The following is a 15,316-nucleotide window of genomic DNA, read 5'->3' on the forward strand; positions in this document are numbered from 1 at the left end:
TTGTATACGATCACTAAAGTGTAAAGACTTTAAGAAATAGGACAGTTGACAATGAATTATTTTTTAATTCCTAAAGTTTGAGGAGTTGATTTATTTATAGCACGTGTCTTTCTATCTTTCTTTAATATAAAAAAACTGTATGTCCTATATTTTTAGAAAAAGGCATTAAGGCTTAATGTTTTTGAATATCATTATCACAAATGAACGTTAAATTCCAGAAGTTAAATGTCTTAATATGCTCATTGTGTTTAGACATTTCTAAAAGGTGTACAAAAAAAACAAGGTCGTGCAGTCAAATGTCCTAAACTTTAATGTCTGCGATGCTAGGTTAATTATTATATTTATATTTCTAAAGATAATGATCATTATTTAGACATAATGTATTGCTTTTCTACATTTTATCATACAATAACAAGCTAAAACGATCGAAAATTAAGAAATTTTTTGGACACCCCTAATATAATACAAGAAGAACTAAAGAGAAACCATTAAAAAGATTTAGTAGGGAACTATTTAGATAAAATAGATAGATGGATAGACAGACAGACAGACAGGCAGATAGATAGATAGTTGGTTAATTTGGAACAATATGTACATAATGGCAGGACATTAAACATATGCTTTCGGTGACAGATACCCATTAGTCCGAGAATGTTCGCAACTTTAAAAGTACATGGCAAAATACAACTGAAATACTACTTCCATAAAATGAATAATATTTGGCTTGAAAAATATTTGTTAAAAACATTTAAGTTGATAAACTATCAAACTCGTGAAGACCCCTAAGTACAGAATATCAATTGTATAAGATCAGACCCTGAATTAGCCTGTCGTCATGCTTTCAAATGGAACTACTACATAACAACGAAGTAATTAAAATTAGAATTTATACCCTAACAAATTAATTTGATGTATATTATCAAAAGATTAAAATTATAATTAAATAAGATTAATAGATTCAAATTTTGGTGCATTCATCTCCACATAAGTGTACCTAAATAGATGAAATATTAAAGCTATGACCATTCTTATTAGATACTATAGTCAAATTTGCTTCTAAAAATGATATAAAATTTAAAAATGTCTGAATTGTAAAAACATAAAATCTTCCAATTTATTATGTTCTATCTGAAAGACAAAGTTTAAGATAAAATCTCAAGTTATTATAATAGGATTCTTTGGGTGTGCATATACTTCCGCATATGTTATAATATTTTTAAAACATTCGAACCCAGGGAAAAGAAAATGGCGAATAAATTGATGTAAATCCTCAATAATGATACATAAAATTACCCATTCTGTAGATTACAATTAGTTGTTGAAACGTTTAAACACTTAACCTAATGAATCAACCAATGAAAATTCAAAAAAGTCATTAATAAATAAGAAAATGTTATTTAAAAAAATTTGGGGACTAGAATGTCCCCTCCTTCTCCGTTGGAACCCAAGAAACTTCCCCTTGCCTTTAACCTATTCAATATTGATTTTCAATTGTATATTTTGCGAATATAAAACACTATGCCCATTTTGATGATATGCGGAATCAAATGCACACCAATTTATAGTTCCCTTTGGATAATTAAGAAAATCGGAGGTTAAATTTCAAAAATATACTTTAGTTTATAATTGGCGCAGCTTTAAAAACTAGATTTGTATTTTGGGCGGGTATTATCAATAAATCAGGCATCCCTATGAATTATAGAAAATTTGTGGGTAAGAATTTTAAATCTTTATTATCTGTCTTTAAAAAATCCATCAAAAAACAAGGAAGTCATTTTAATTAACAGTGCAGTGATTGTCTTTAATCATTCGGTTAGACTTGGGATCTTAATGGATAAGACATTACAAGATAAATTTACATGCACCACCAATAATGATAAATAAAATTACCACTTTATATGGTAAAATGTTGTACACTGCTAGTTTGAACCTACCAATCATGATTTTGTATAAGTACCCAGAGATTTTCATTTAACAAATTAGAAATAGTCTTTTTAAAACTATGGATACATAATTTTTAGTTTACTCCCCCATCGACCAGGATCAAAAATTAAATTTTTTAAATCTTTATTCTAAATGATAAGAATAAAAATGACAGTATTACATATTAGCAAAAATTTGATAAGGGGATTTTCTGTATTTTAAAATTTTGTATTTAGTTTTAAAAGATTTAAGTTTAATGTTTCAAATATGGTCTGAAATGTTAAAATCAAATTAACACGGAGAAGGGGAATCTGTAAAATATTTTTCTTAAAAAGATCCTTTGTAGAGCTATTTTAGAATATTGTTAGAGAAGGGATATTCCATTCCCCCAAAAAATTTGTCGGACCTTAAAAGCAAAGTCCAATCAATACAGCGGTTAGTGAGATCTTAAACTTTATCCGGACGGATGGGCAGACGGAAACACATTATTCTGCTTTGTATTACTTTTTTTCACTCCTTATTAGTTGTAAAGGTTGTGGAAAATACCCTTATCCTGGTTAATTACCCCATACTGGAGTCCATGACCCTTTAACTTAAGATCCAGCAATCAAGGGGAGCCTATATCTTCTTTATGTCCAAACATCCTGGGTATTAAGTTGTGTATCATCCAAAAGACAAGACATAATTGATTTCAAGTCATTTATCTTACTCAAACTATTAATGTCGCAACATCTGACATAGCAGCAGTAGAAACCAATATTAACGTCTTTAGTTACAACGTAGTGTTGATTCAAACTCACCACCTCCCCGTAGATGAGCTACTGTCACAGGTTGTATATTTTACCTACAGCTTTACCCCTGCTAAAATTACGTAATATTGGATTACTGAAAAGGGTATAGATACACAGAGTGCTAGAAATTTGATCAATTAAAAGGACTTTCCTGAATCTTAACTTATTGGTATTTTATATGTTAAAACGTCATGAATAGAGGTAAGTTGGTTGCATAGAAATAAATTTTACAGTCAGCAATGGATATAGAATACGTGGATATACGAGGACTATGTTAGCAATTGACGACAAAAATTCCACTGTCACAATATCCATGTATAATTATATTCGAACAAGTTACAATTTTATAAAAGTATTAAGAGCTTTTTGTTTGAAGCGAAACATTTAAAATTTGTTTGTACGATTGATTGTGCAGTTCGGAGAATCTTTTGTATAGTTTTTGGCTATTTTTCTGATAAAGCCTCCTCAAAACGAATAAAACCAATATAAAATTAATAAAATATTATGTATCCCTTTCTTTTGAATCTATTTTGTGAGGGGCTTAGAAAAAATATACAGTCTAAAAAGTAAAGTAACCAACCACTAAGGCGACTAATCCAATAGAGCAAATAAGAATTATGTTCAAACAATGTCTCTCAAATCTTATCAAAATGATGTCATTATTAGAATAGTGATATATTGTAGATGTATGTCTACTAATAATGCTAATGTTAATAAAATGCATCCAGTTCCCTAAATCTAATTATAATAAATAATCATTTTGGCTAAAATCCATTATCATTTGCTGTTTTTACATATCACCAATAGAATATGGACACTTAGAGGTACAGGATCGAATGGGTAAATCAAAGATAAAATAATCTATTCCCTAATATGAAATTATGTTCTTTCAATTTGAAAAGGAGTTTTATGTTAAGGCCTATAAGACTAATCCTATATAATAAAATGAAATATTTTTATAACACAATTGCAAAAAGATAATATAATATTTAATTGAAGAAAAGAAAAATTTATCGTCAATCGACATATCACTATTTCCATAAGTAGACTCGTAAATCTTATTTAAAGTAAAACCTAAGCTTTTACCCAATTTTTACCAAGTGTCCCCTAAAATCCGCATATTACAACATGTGCAAGTATTTCGCACAAATCCGCAAGTTTTTGCAAATTGAAAAGAGGGGATGTGAAGTTAAAGAGATTGGACATTTTTTCAAAGGATACGGTTCTGAATATTTGATAAAATTAAACTTATGCGGAATTGAAAGCGCACCTTTTTACCAAAGATAGTTTTTTTTGAAGATTAAATATAGTTTTCAATTGGGGATTTTTATATGAAAAAAAATATTTTGCCTCCAGCTTTTAATACTTTCATGATATCAATGAAAACATTACACACAGAAAAAAATACATTCTATCAATAAGGATTTTTATGGGAATAAATTGGAGGTAAAACGAATACTTTTTCAGATAGATTATACCTTCACTGTTGATAAGTACAAAGTAAAAGTTTTGTCCATTTCAAATTGAATTTACCACTTTTTTGGTTCTACAAATAATCATGGAGTCTTTTTGATGTGTGTTTCTTTTAAGGTGTGCATTCACTTCCGCATATTCCCCAACATACCAATAATGCATATCTTACAATAAAACAAAATAACCCTAGCCCATTGTTTTACACTATTTTTATAAATGTCCTGTCGATTTCAAATTTTCTGCTTTACTTGAATGCTCAAATAACCTTTGAAATAATAAATTCTGTTTAATTATGATTATTGTTCTTCTATTAAGTAATTTTTATCAATGTATTATTTTAGTTGTTTATTTTCCTAGCGTAGTGGAAAATAACATGACAATTTTTAGCTTTAAAAAAAATTATAATTTATATGATTTATTCATCCCCTTCACCTAATTTTTGAAATATTGATTTCTATGATTATTAGGTATAATGTTATAACAGAAGCATCTCTATAAACAAGTCTCAATATGTAACTAAGTCCATATTAAGCTATGTTTTTATGTATGTTTACATCCTTGTTTCTATATATGAAACACAATGTAAAATTGAAACTATGCGGAAGAGAATAAACTCGTTCTTTTGGAAATAAAAGTTTTTTTTGTAGGGAATTTATCTCTTAGGTAGTGATACTTCATCTGATGAAATTATACTTTACTTTAAACTTTTCCGTCCGTCAAAGTGTAATTTTTCATATTTTTGAAATGCTATTATGCATAATATAATTCTTAGATAAGCAAATAATAAATAGGATGATTATTTCACCTTGAGAAAAACTAAGTTAAAATGAATAAAACATTTTTATTAGAGCTTTGTTGATAACAATTACACACATCAAAAAAATGTAGAATAAAAATTAAAACATATTCTTTTAAATATTTCAGATATCTTTAAAATGTTTTCAAAAATCATCTGTATAGGTTGAGATTAAAAGAAAAAAAGCAAGTTGTTCAAACTTAAATAAAATGTTAAAAGAAGAAGAATCATTTTAATAATCCAAGCAAAAGAAGAGGGGGAGAAGAAAATTTAAATTTAATTTTTACTTTTTCTTTTACTTCGTCATCTTGAGTTTAAAAACAAAGTTTTTTCTTTAAAATTCTAGACCTTACATGTGTGTGTGTGTCTGTGTGTGTGTAGGTGTGTGTGAGTGTGTGTGTGTATGTGTGAGTGTTTTAGTTGTGCGTATTGAGAGCAAATACGAAAGGGTTGATGGAAAAGTTACAAGCAACCATAGTTCAACGGTTGCATTTTGCCGGCAAAAACGGTTAAATCAAATTCAAGGAAAGGTTCTTAATAAGCCAGTTTCTTTGCAGGCATTTTGAGAAAAACAAACCTCAATAAATTATGTATTTTGGTTCCAACCAATCATTTTTGATTGAAGTAAAAATATTTTCATATTAATAAGATTATTAATTTAAGGCCAAAAGTGGTTGCTAAAATGACGGTTGTAATTTTTTCAGGGGACACTGAAATCCAAGATTTGATTACAGTGTAGCGCATGCAAGACCAATTCCAAGCAAATACCAGTCTTGCCAGAGTGTCCATATATTTGGCGCATTTTTAGTTCCAGCTAGAATATTTTTTTCTTCAATTTTTGTCAGTAGTATCTGGAAATTTAAAGAGGAATAAAATAGCCTGAAACTTGCCCATTATAAAGTTTTCTTAAATTTTAGAAATACCAGTTTAGCCGTCTTAGAGATCATAAATTACAAAACAAACAAAAGTTATTAGTATTGAAATTAAATTTAAATTTCTTCATTTTTTGTCGTTATTTTTTACTTAAATGAAAATATTTTTGGCTGAATTGAGTGTGAACCAATGTTTTCACCCTCCCATCCCCTAAAAAACCTCTCAATTTTTACCCGCCAAAAAATCCAGGAACCGGGGATTTTTACATTCAAAGATTTTTTTATGTTGATATCACTCGCCATTTAAATTAAACTTAGATGTTAAATGTAATCTCTTCATCGTGGAAATTGTTCAACATTGCATATTAAATAGATATTATGACTGGAATGCTTTTTATTTTAAAGATAAAATGAGGATGGCCAATTAGAAAAAAATTTGAAATCGAACCTAAAATATGAAAGGCTTGATATTTTTATTATTGAGAATTCAATTGGCATTGTAAAATTGTTTTATTTTCATGGAAAATTTTTTACAAATATCAATCCCTCTTCCTGAAAGTCAAAAAAATCTTACTTGACCAACCCATACCCCTTCTTCTATCTCCCCCCCCCCCCCTGACAACTTGTATCAAAACATACACCATAGGGGGGCGGTGTATGGGGTATAATTTTGAGGGGTTTTCTACCCGCCCTCCCGAAAAAATCAAAATTGCATATTCTGATTTCATTTTGAATACACAGTTTTTTTTTACTTTTTTTTCTATGGGTTTTTTAATTGGGTGTGTGTTTATATTTAAAGGATGTTATACACAAAAATTAAAAAATTAAGTGCTTTTTCAAATTAAAATAAAAGATTTTGTAATGAGCTTTAAGTTTTCAAATGCTTCTAGGTGTGCAATTTAAAACTTTTTTGAATTTTACCCAGGGACATCCAAGCTTTTTATTTTGAGAGGTGTAATCTAATTTTTATAAATTTTAGGGGGTTAAAATGAGGAATTTGAAGGGAGTAAACACCCCTTCACCCCCACCCTGTACGCCTATGATTTACCTATACTTTTGCTAAAATTTACATATGTACTGTGCATTGGCTTGTCATAAATATATCTTCTAAACACTATATGTATTATTATACAATGATATGTCAAGGGTAGAAAAATCTATCTTCTTCCATTTGAAAAAGTCATGTAAATATCGTTTTTTTAATTGGGGATTTTTTATTAATTTTGGTACCAGTGTAATATACAGTCCATTATCTCCTCTGTTCCTTCTTACAGTTGACATAAACAAAATAAATTTACCATACCAATAACAACTGTTCCAGTTCAACAAAAATATCTTACCTGAAAAAAATATTAAGCTTTAAAAATTTCATGGACAATATTAAACTAATATCTATAGTATTATTATTTTTTAGTTTACAAATAATTTAACCATTTATTTTCAAATTATAAAGGTTTGTATCATCTTTATGCTTATAAATTATTTACAAAGAAGTTGTATCAACTTTTTTTTTTATAGCTAGCCGGTTCTTTTAGTAAGTAGTAGATGTAAAATTTTTCATAGAATTCAAATATGCAATCGGTTTTTTTGTAGACCTCTTATTTTTTAAGTAATTTAAGTTTTTAAAAAAAATAATTAAGTCGGTTTTAAGGTACTAAAACGCAACAAAATAAAAGAAGAAAATGGTCAGTAAGAACAAAAATAGTAAGATCTTTAATTTGACACCTTACTTTTAAAATTCTGTTGAGTAATTATTGAAAAAATCTATTTTTTTAACCTCGGTATAATAAAAACTTTAGACCTAAATATTTTCTCAAACAGACATAAAAAACATGGGTTCATATATACCATTAGAATCAGAAAAATATTACGAATCCATTGTAAGCAAAATTGAAAAAAATTAAAAAATTAAAAAATTACAGAAATGGCCAATTATTTTTTTTGTTCAGACAACACTATTGTCTTCCCTTTTTTACCCCCTCTTTACCCCCTTCCCATTTTTATACTCAATTGAAGAATTAAGACGTTGCCTGTACAACATAATATGATATTTTCATATAATTCCTTTTATTGTAGTTTATATACTATATTGTAAACTTTTTTTTCAATTTTGCTTACAATGGATTCGTAATATTTTTCTGATTCTAATGGTATATATGAACCCATATTTTTTTATTTGTGAAATAATAAAATTAAGTTCAAAGTTTTTATTCTCGTGGGTTTAAAAAAATCGATTTTTTCAATAATTACCTGACAGAATTGAAAAAGTAAGGTGTCAAATTAAAGATCTTACTATTTTTGTTCATAATGACCATTTTCTTTCTTTTTTTTGTTGCATTTTAGTACCTTAAAATCGACTTAATTTTTTTTTTTTTAAACTTAAATTACTTAAAAAATAAGAGGTCTACAAAAAAACCGATTGCATATCTGAATTCTATGAAAAATTTTACATCTACTACTTACTAAAAGAACCGGCTAGCTATAAAAAAAATAGTTGATACACCTTCTTTTCTTAAAAGCAATGCTTTTCTATAATTAGTGTCGCGTGCATCCACAACGATTAAGTTTGCTAATTGAGGAAAGTTGTAATTGTCCTTTGCAAGGTGATTCGAAAAGTAGCAATTCTATAATCGTTACCAGAAAGTCCCTACGTCCATTTAGAACATGCTTATTTTTAATTTTTTTGGCAAAATTTTTTTATTTAATATAATCATCCTATTGTTCGTTTGTCCTTCCTTCGATTTTGGAGCTTTGCTTTTATAGATGTTGTGATCTTTGTTATTTGAGAAACTATTATCTCAATTATTTATGCTTCAAACTTTTTTGGTTATTGTATAAATTTTAACCATGAGAAAAATTTGTTTTTACCTCATTTTTGATTAAAAATCTTTTAGTTTGCTATAAAATTAAATGTTTATTTAAAAACGTATGTGCAAACCTGCTTAAAACAAATGTGAAGCTCCCATATTAAATTGACTGTATCTTTTATTGTAATAGGCCTTAAAAATCGAAGAAACTTTTCCTAACTTCACTGAATGTTACAGGAGTATTTTTTTCTTTCTTTGTGGGACTATGCAGTACTCCATATAACCTAACCTTACCTGACCTACCCCCCCCCCCCTCTTATTTTCAATTTATTGGGGGGGGGGGGGTTATCACTATCTATGCTCAACAAGGTACTTAGTGGGAGAGCGCCTAGTATTAAATTTAAATCTTAACAAAACGCAAAAATGTGTAACATTTCAAATATCTTTTGAATATTAAGGGAAGTAAAGAACTAAAGAGATGCAACGCATAATAATTTTATTAAGCTAAAATGTAAAATGGCTGTAAGGCGCAAAGCAGCCTTATCCCATCTGCAAATTAAAAGAAAATGTAGATATTTAGAAACATCAAACATAGAAGATTATGCTCATACAAAACAAACAATATTTGATATTAGCAAAACTATAACATTAAGCTATATAAGTTGAAAAGAATTTTAAGGTGCATAATAGATTTGAAATCTGCATAAAATTATAAGGATTTTTTTATAAAATTCGTTTTTTGTATAATTCTTTATCTAAAAGCGCAAATACAATTCAAGTTAATTAATTTTGACATCTGTGATTGGTGGATTGAAAACAATCTGTGTCGTACATCATTCAACCAATTAGAGCTCAGGTAGTTTTCAATCCACCTATCACGAATGTCAAATTTAATTAGCTTAAATTGTTTTTGCGCTTTTAAATAAAGAATTATATAAAAAACGAATTTTATAAAAAATCCTAAAATTTTATGCAGATTTCATATCTATTATACACATTAAAAATCATTCCAACTTATATAGCTTATATAACATGGAGTATAAGTGTTGTATTCGAGATTTATTAGCTGTTTTTGCATCTGAGAAGAATGATAGTTATTTCTCGCATCGTATTATAAACCGCTTTTCGCGGATATAGAATGTACAATTATAAGATTAAAACTAGTTTTTTTGCCCCGAGATGCCGAAAGCACTGGCTAAAAAACTGGTTTTAATCTTATGATTGTACATTTTTATATTCGTAGAAAACTGGATATAATACAATGCTAGGCATAGTTTTTTCGCATGGATGAGAACCGGTTCCTATCCACCGGGTTCGAATGAATACGAGAAACTTAATTCTACAACTAGCAGACAAACAACCTTTATCAGAAAGTTCTAAAACACTGTTTATTGGCCATGGCATTCTTATAATAAGATTAGCCAATATTTTGAATTACAATTTAGCATTAAATAGCTCAAATAAGTAATTAATTTTGGTAATATTGTATTTATGTAACATCAAAGATATAATAGTATCACCCTTCCCCATTTTTAAAAGCGAAGCTTTTCTATAATTAGGGTCGGTCCGTCCGTCCGTACGTCCGTAACGGATAGCTTTTTCCGTTAATTTAGGCATGTTAGAATTGTCCTATCGATTTCAAATTTTGCATGGTGATTCCTTTAGTAGTTAGGTACGATTTAGAAAGCGTAGCAACTCTATAATCATTACCAAAATGTCCGTACGTCCATTTTAAACATGTTGATTTTTTTACTTTTTTAACAACAAATTTTTATGTGATCTAATCATCGGATTGATCTGATTTTTGGTATATTGATTCCTGGGACAACAAAGTATAATGTAATAAGCGAAGCAACTCTATAATGAAGTCCTAAAAATGTAAGTATGTCCATAAAAATTATCCTGTATCAAGCAGTTTTTCAACAAATTTACTTACAATTTTGCTTTGACTCTTATAAATTTATATTATGATAATTAAGTTCTAACACTATACAAGTGTTAATGTCCGTTTGTCCTACCGCTTCAGTGCTTTGCTTTTATGGATGTTGTCATCCTTGTTCTTGTTTATTTGTATATTTAAATATGTTTTTCAATTGCAGAAAAAACATATACATTGGTACAGAAACATTAAACAGAATTGATTTTTTCTAACATTTAGTTTTAAAATATACTTTAGAATGTGTACAATTTATTGAAAATTTCTAAAGATTAACATTTTAACTTATAAAATACTGGCTAAGTTTTTCTATGACATTGTTTAATTCTTCAAAGTTGATGGGGGGAAAAAACTTTTGTTATTCCATGAAAACACCGTCTTTGTATATCTTTCTGTAAATGCATCGCTTTTGCTTAATGGATTAAAACAGATTTAATAACTATGATGCGTTTGCTTTTCAACTTCCTTGTTATTGCTTTTTGAACCCCCCTTTTCTAACAAAATCTCAACCGTCGCTAATTGTTTCTTTACAAGGCTTTTTCTTTATTCAAAATTAAATAAAAATATGTTAGTATTTCCTTTAGTAGCATAAGATCTAGCCAACAGTTGTACCGATATGGTTCTCTTTTACAGTGAAGATTCTAAAGGTCCAGGGAAGGTTTATAGTTATTATTGGAAGGGTACCATAGCCTTTCTAGATGCCTCTAACAACTAATATTTCAATGTTTTAGATTTGCATTTTCTCCTCGTATATTGACAAAAATACTTTTTATATTTTTTTTTTCTAATTATAGGCTAATTAGCATTTTGACAACAAATTAGCAATTATCTACCATATACTTTCTTATGACCGAATTTCGTCAAACATAAATAATTTTATTAAAAAGCATACATTCTAAAATTGAATTTAATTAGATATTTACAATTAGATTTTGTCGAGGAAAATATTAATTTTGGAACATTAGAGTAATAGAAATAGAAGAATAGAAGCATATTCTGAACCCCTTTTTCGTCAAATCTAAGAAGGAACATTTCTAGCAGACCAAAGTATTGTTTACTTTCGACTCAAGCTGATGTGGATTCTTAAAAAAATATAGACTCGCTACTCGATAGTGAGGCAAAATTATTGTTGTGAAAAATCATCCAAAAGCACATTAAAAATCTACAAAAATTAAACAAAATCATATGTTAATAACCCTTTAATATTTTATTTAATTTTTGTAAATTTTTTATACGATTTTGGAGGATTTTTCACAAAAATAATTTTGCCTCACCAGCGAGTAGCCAGCCTAACTTGTTTTTTAAGAATCCACCTCGTTTCGAAGCTTTCAAATTTAAACGAAATTTTTGGGCAATTAATTCTGATTCCGCAAAGCTTTCTACTAAGAAAATATACTGTTTACAGCTGACTTTTAACTATGTATGAAATGAAAAAAAACATGCATTCGTGACAAGATGTGTACAAAATTTCAACCAATGAAATTAAATGTATGTACCGATGCGATTCTCCTATTGGCTCAATCAGACATTCCCTCTCTTTCTTAGTACCTTTATTATTAGAGTCTAGACAATTTGTGTGTATTTTAATTTAAAATTATTACAAATGAAATAATTGAGTGTTTAATAATAGAGAGAATTTAACATTTTTGTAATTTACTATTTTTTTCTTTTTTTAGAAGCGATGCTACTCTATCAATAGGGTATGTCCTTGAACGCCTGTCTGCCGGATTTTGATTACTCGATGATTATTCATCAACTTTTACGTCCATTTGTAGATGGGGTTAAAAAAATAGAAGTGTTCTTTTAAACCTACACAGTTTTTGGAGTATAAAATAGAGAGTAAATAATATGAGCAATTTTTTTATGGATTAGTTATTTCTCGCATCGTATTATAAACAGCTTTCCGCGGATATAGAATGTACAATTATAAGATTAAAACCATTTTTTTGCCCCGAGGTGTCGAAGGCACCGTCTAAAAAAACCTGTTTTAATCTTATGATTGTGCATTTTTATATTCGTAGAAAGCTGGATATAATACGATGCTAGACATAGTTTTTTCGTATGGATGAGAACCGGTTCCTATCCACCAGATTCGAATGAATACGAGAAAAATAATTTCCCATCCTATACCGTAAATTGAGGTCCTTAAGATCTTGTTAACCACTGAACCTAACGAATTGTCATTTTAAGAGAAGCTTTATATAGCTCCTTTGATGTTTTCTTTATGGCAATATTAATTCTAAATTAAAGTTTGGACTATTTTTCTGCACAAACTCCTTTTTGATTACAGAGTCCACAGAAGCAAGGGGATAAGACACTATTCAGCCAAAAAGGGGTTAAAAAGCTTTTGAAACAGTTTTATTTTTGGCGGAAAAAATTGAACATAATCTTGGAATAGAGATTAAAGAGTTCAACTAATTATAACAGACAGTGGGGAAAATTTCAGGATTAAAATTGATAAGAGCTGGATTTTTAAATGTGTAGCCGTTTCCGTAGCCGTGGCCTTAGTCGTGGCCGTAGTCGTAGCCGCAAACGTAGCCGTCGCCACTGCCAGTGCTGCCAATAAAACATGGATTTAAAATGTTAGAAGTTTTTCGTATTATTATTATTTTTCTTCTTCATATTTTTACTGAAAATTCAAAAAGTGGTTGTGATTTAAAGATCGCATATAGCCGTGGCCACGCGTTGCCAATTTGATCTAAAGATCGCTATTAGGTTAGTGGCTGTACCTCTGGCAGCGGCAGCGGCTACACATTTAATGATCCAGCTAAGGAGAATTTTAAAAAATCAAATTATGCTCATAAAAAATCTACTGTGTTTGTTAGAAATGATTTAAGGTATTATATGTGTTGAAGGCGTGGGGGTTTAAATCCACAAAGAAAAACACAAATCCTCGGGAATAGTCCCTTTCGTGGCAACGCCCCTTAAAGGGGCGATTCGTCGTATTTTTAAAATGGCTTTTGATAGGTTATTTTAGGTTAGGTTAGGTTATATTGGGTTAGGTGTCTGCCCCACAGGGTTAGACAATTGGCCCCGCAGGGTTAGAGCCCCCCGCAGGGGCTAGAAATAGGAGAAAAGCTGCTGTAAAAAAAACGAAGAATCGCCCCTTAAGGAGTGTTGCCACGAAAGGGACTATACCCAAATCCTCTTATATTTTTTCGGATGCCGCCCTTACAGAATAATGCTTTTTTATATCTCTTTACCAAGTCCCTTTAATTACTGTGATATACATATTACATACATATGTTTAGTAGACTATAGACAAATTCGCTTCCATACAATAAATCTAAATTCATAATATCAAAATAGCGTTCTAATTTATTTTTTAAATGTATAAAACTACAAAGATAAAAGCCATGCTTTACCAACACAAAAAATTGTCGGAAGCAAAGGATCTCTAAAACGGTTTGATTGTGTCGGCAGAATTTATATAAGGAATCTTACTGATAGAAGCATTCTCTCAAATTAATTTTTACATTATAATAAATGATTAAGCAAAATAGTTTTATTTATCAGGGTTCAGCAACGAAGCCTCAAATTAAAATCAGTTTGAGCATGGGATTGCCATAGTTGGGTCAGTTTTAGACTTCTAGATTTTTTAAAAATCTTAAAAGGTTGATTTTCTTTAGGCTGAAAATTCTATTTGGCTGTATTGCGGAAACTACACTAAAATTGGCTCTACTCCAAGTAGCCAATTATCAATTTGTTTTCATCTTATAGACCAACCCTTTGAATTTATTGATTATTTTGATAATTAACATTTAATTATTACATTTCAATAAAACCCCCAATGATGAAAAACATATATACCTCTTCTACAGATATTTTTTGGCACAGCTAGTTTGAAACCAATAAATCAAAATCCAACATAAGCCACCAAAGCTTTGAGCTAACGAATTAGATAACGTTCTTTTTTATAATGATTTATCAAGCTTACATATTTATCAAATGAGCAACCTTCTATTTATCAATTATGGCCAATCTTAAATATTTATCTATTTATATAAACCTATCTATAAATAATCAATCTATCTATCTATCTATATACACATATATCTATCTATTTGTCTATCTATCTTTCTATTACCTGTAGAAAGCCCGCTATGGTTATGATGTCCATCAGCTCTAGTCGTTGGTCTATCTATCTATCTGTCTGTCTATCTATCTATCTGTCTGTTTATCTATCTATCTATCTATCCATCTTTTACCTGTAGAAAGACCACTATGGATATGATGTCCATCAGCTCTGGTCGTTGGTCTATCTATCTATCTATCTATCTGTTATATATATATATATCTGTCTATCTATCTTTCTATTACCTGTAGAAAGACCGCTGTGGTTATGATGTCCATCAGCTCTGGTCGTTGGTCTATCTATCTATCTGTCTGTCTATCTATCTATCTGTCTGTCTATCTATCTATCTGTCTGTCTATCTATCTATCTGTCTGTCTATCTATCTATCTATCTGTCTATCTAACCCTCTATTACCTGAAGAAAGACCGCTGTGGTTATGATGTCCATCAGCTCTAGTCGTTGGTCTATCTATCTATCTATATATCTGTTATATATCTATCTATCTATCTATCTATCCATCTATTACCTGTAGAAAGACCGCTATGGTTATGATGCCCATCAGCTCTGGTCGTTGGTCTATCTATCTATCTATCTATCTATCTATCTATCTATCTATCTATCTATCTATCTATCTATCTATCTA

General features: G+C 29.5%; 1 protein-coding gene across 1 annotated transcript in view; it reads right to left on the reverse strand.

Moving 5' to 3' along the window:
* The window catches only part of LOC145304235 (uncharacterized), a 292,443-nt gene that overhangs the window by 56,289 nt on the left and 220,838 nt on the right, over positions 1-15,316 (reverse strand). The gene's annotated exons all lie outside the window — the stretch shown is intronic.

The sequence above is a fragment of the Acartia tonsa genome, chromosome 13 (assembly GCF_053477335.1).
Source record: "Acartia tonsa isolate MP-2025a chromosome 13, ASM5347733v1, whole genome shotgun sequence".
Taxonomy (NCBI): Eukaryota; Metazoa; Arthropoda; class Copepoda; order Calanoida; family Acartiidae; genus Acartia; species Acartia tonsa.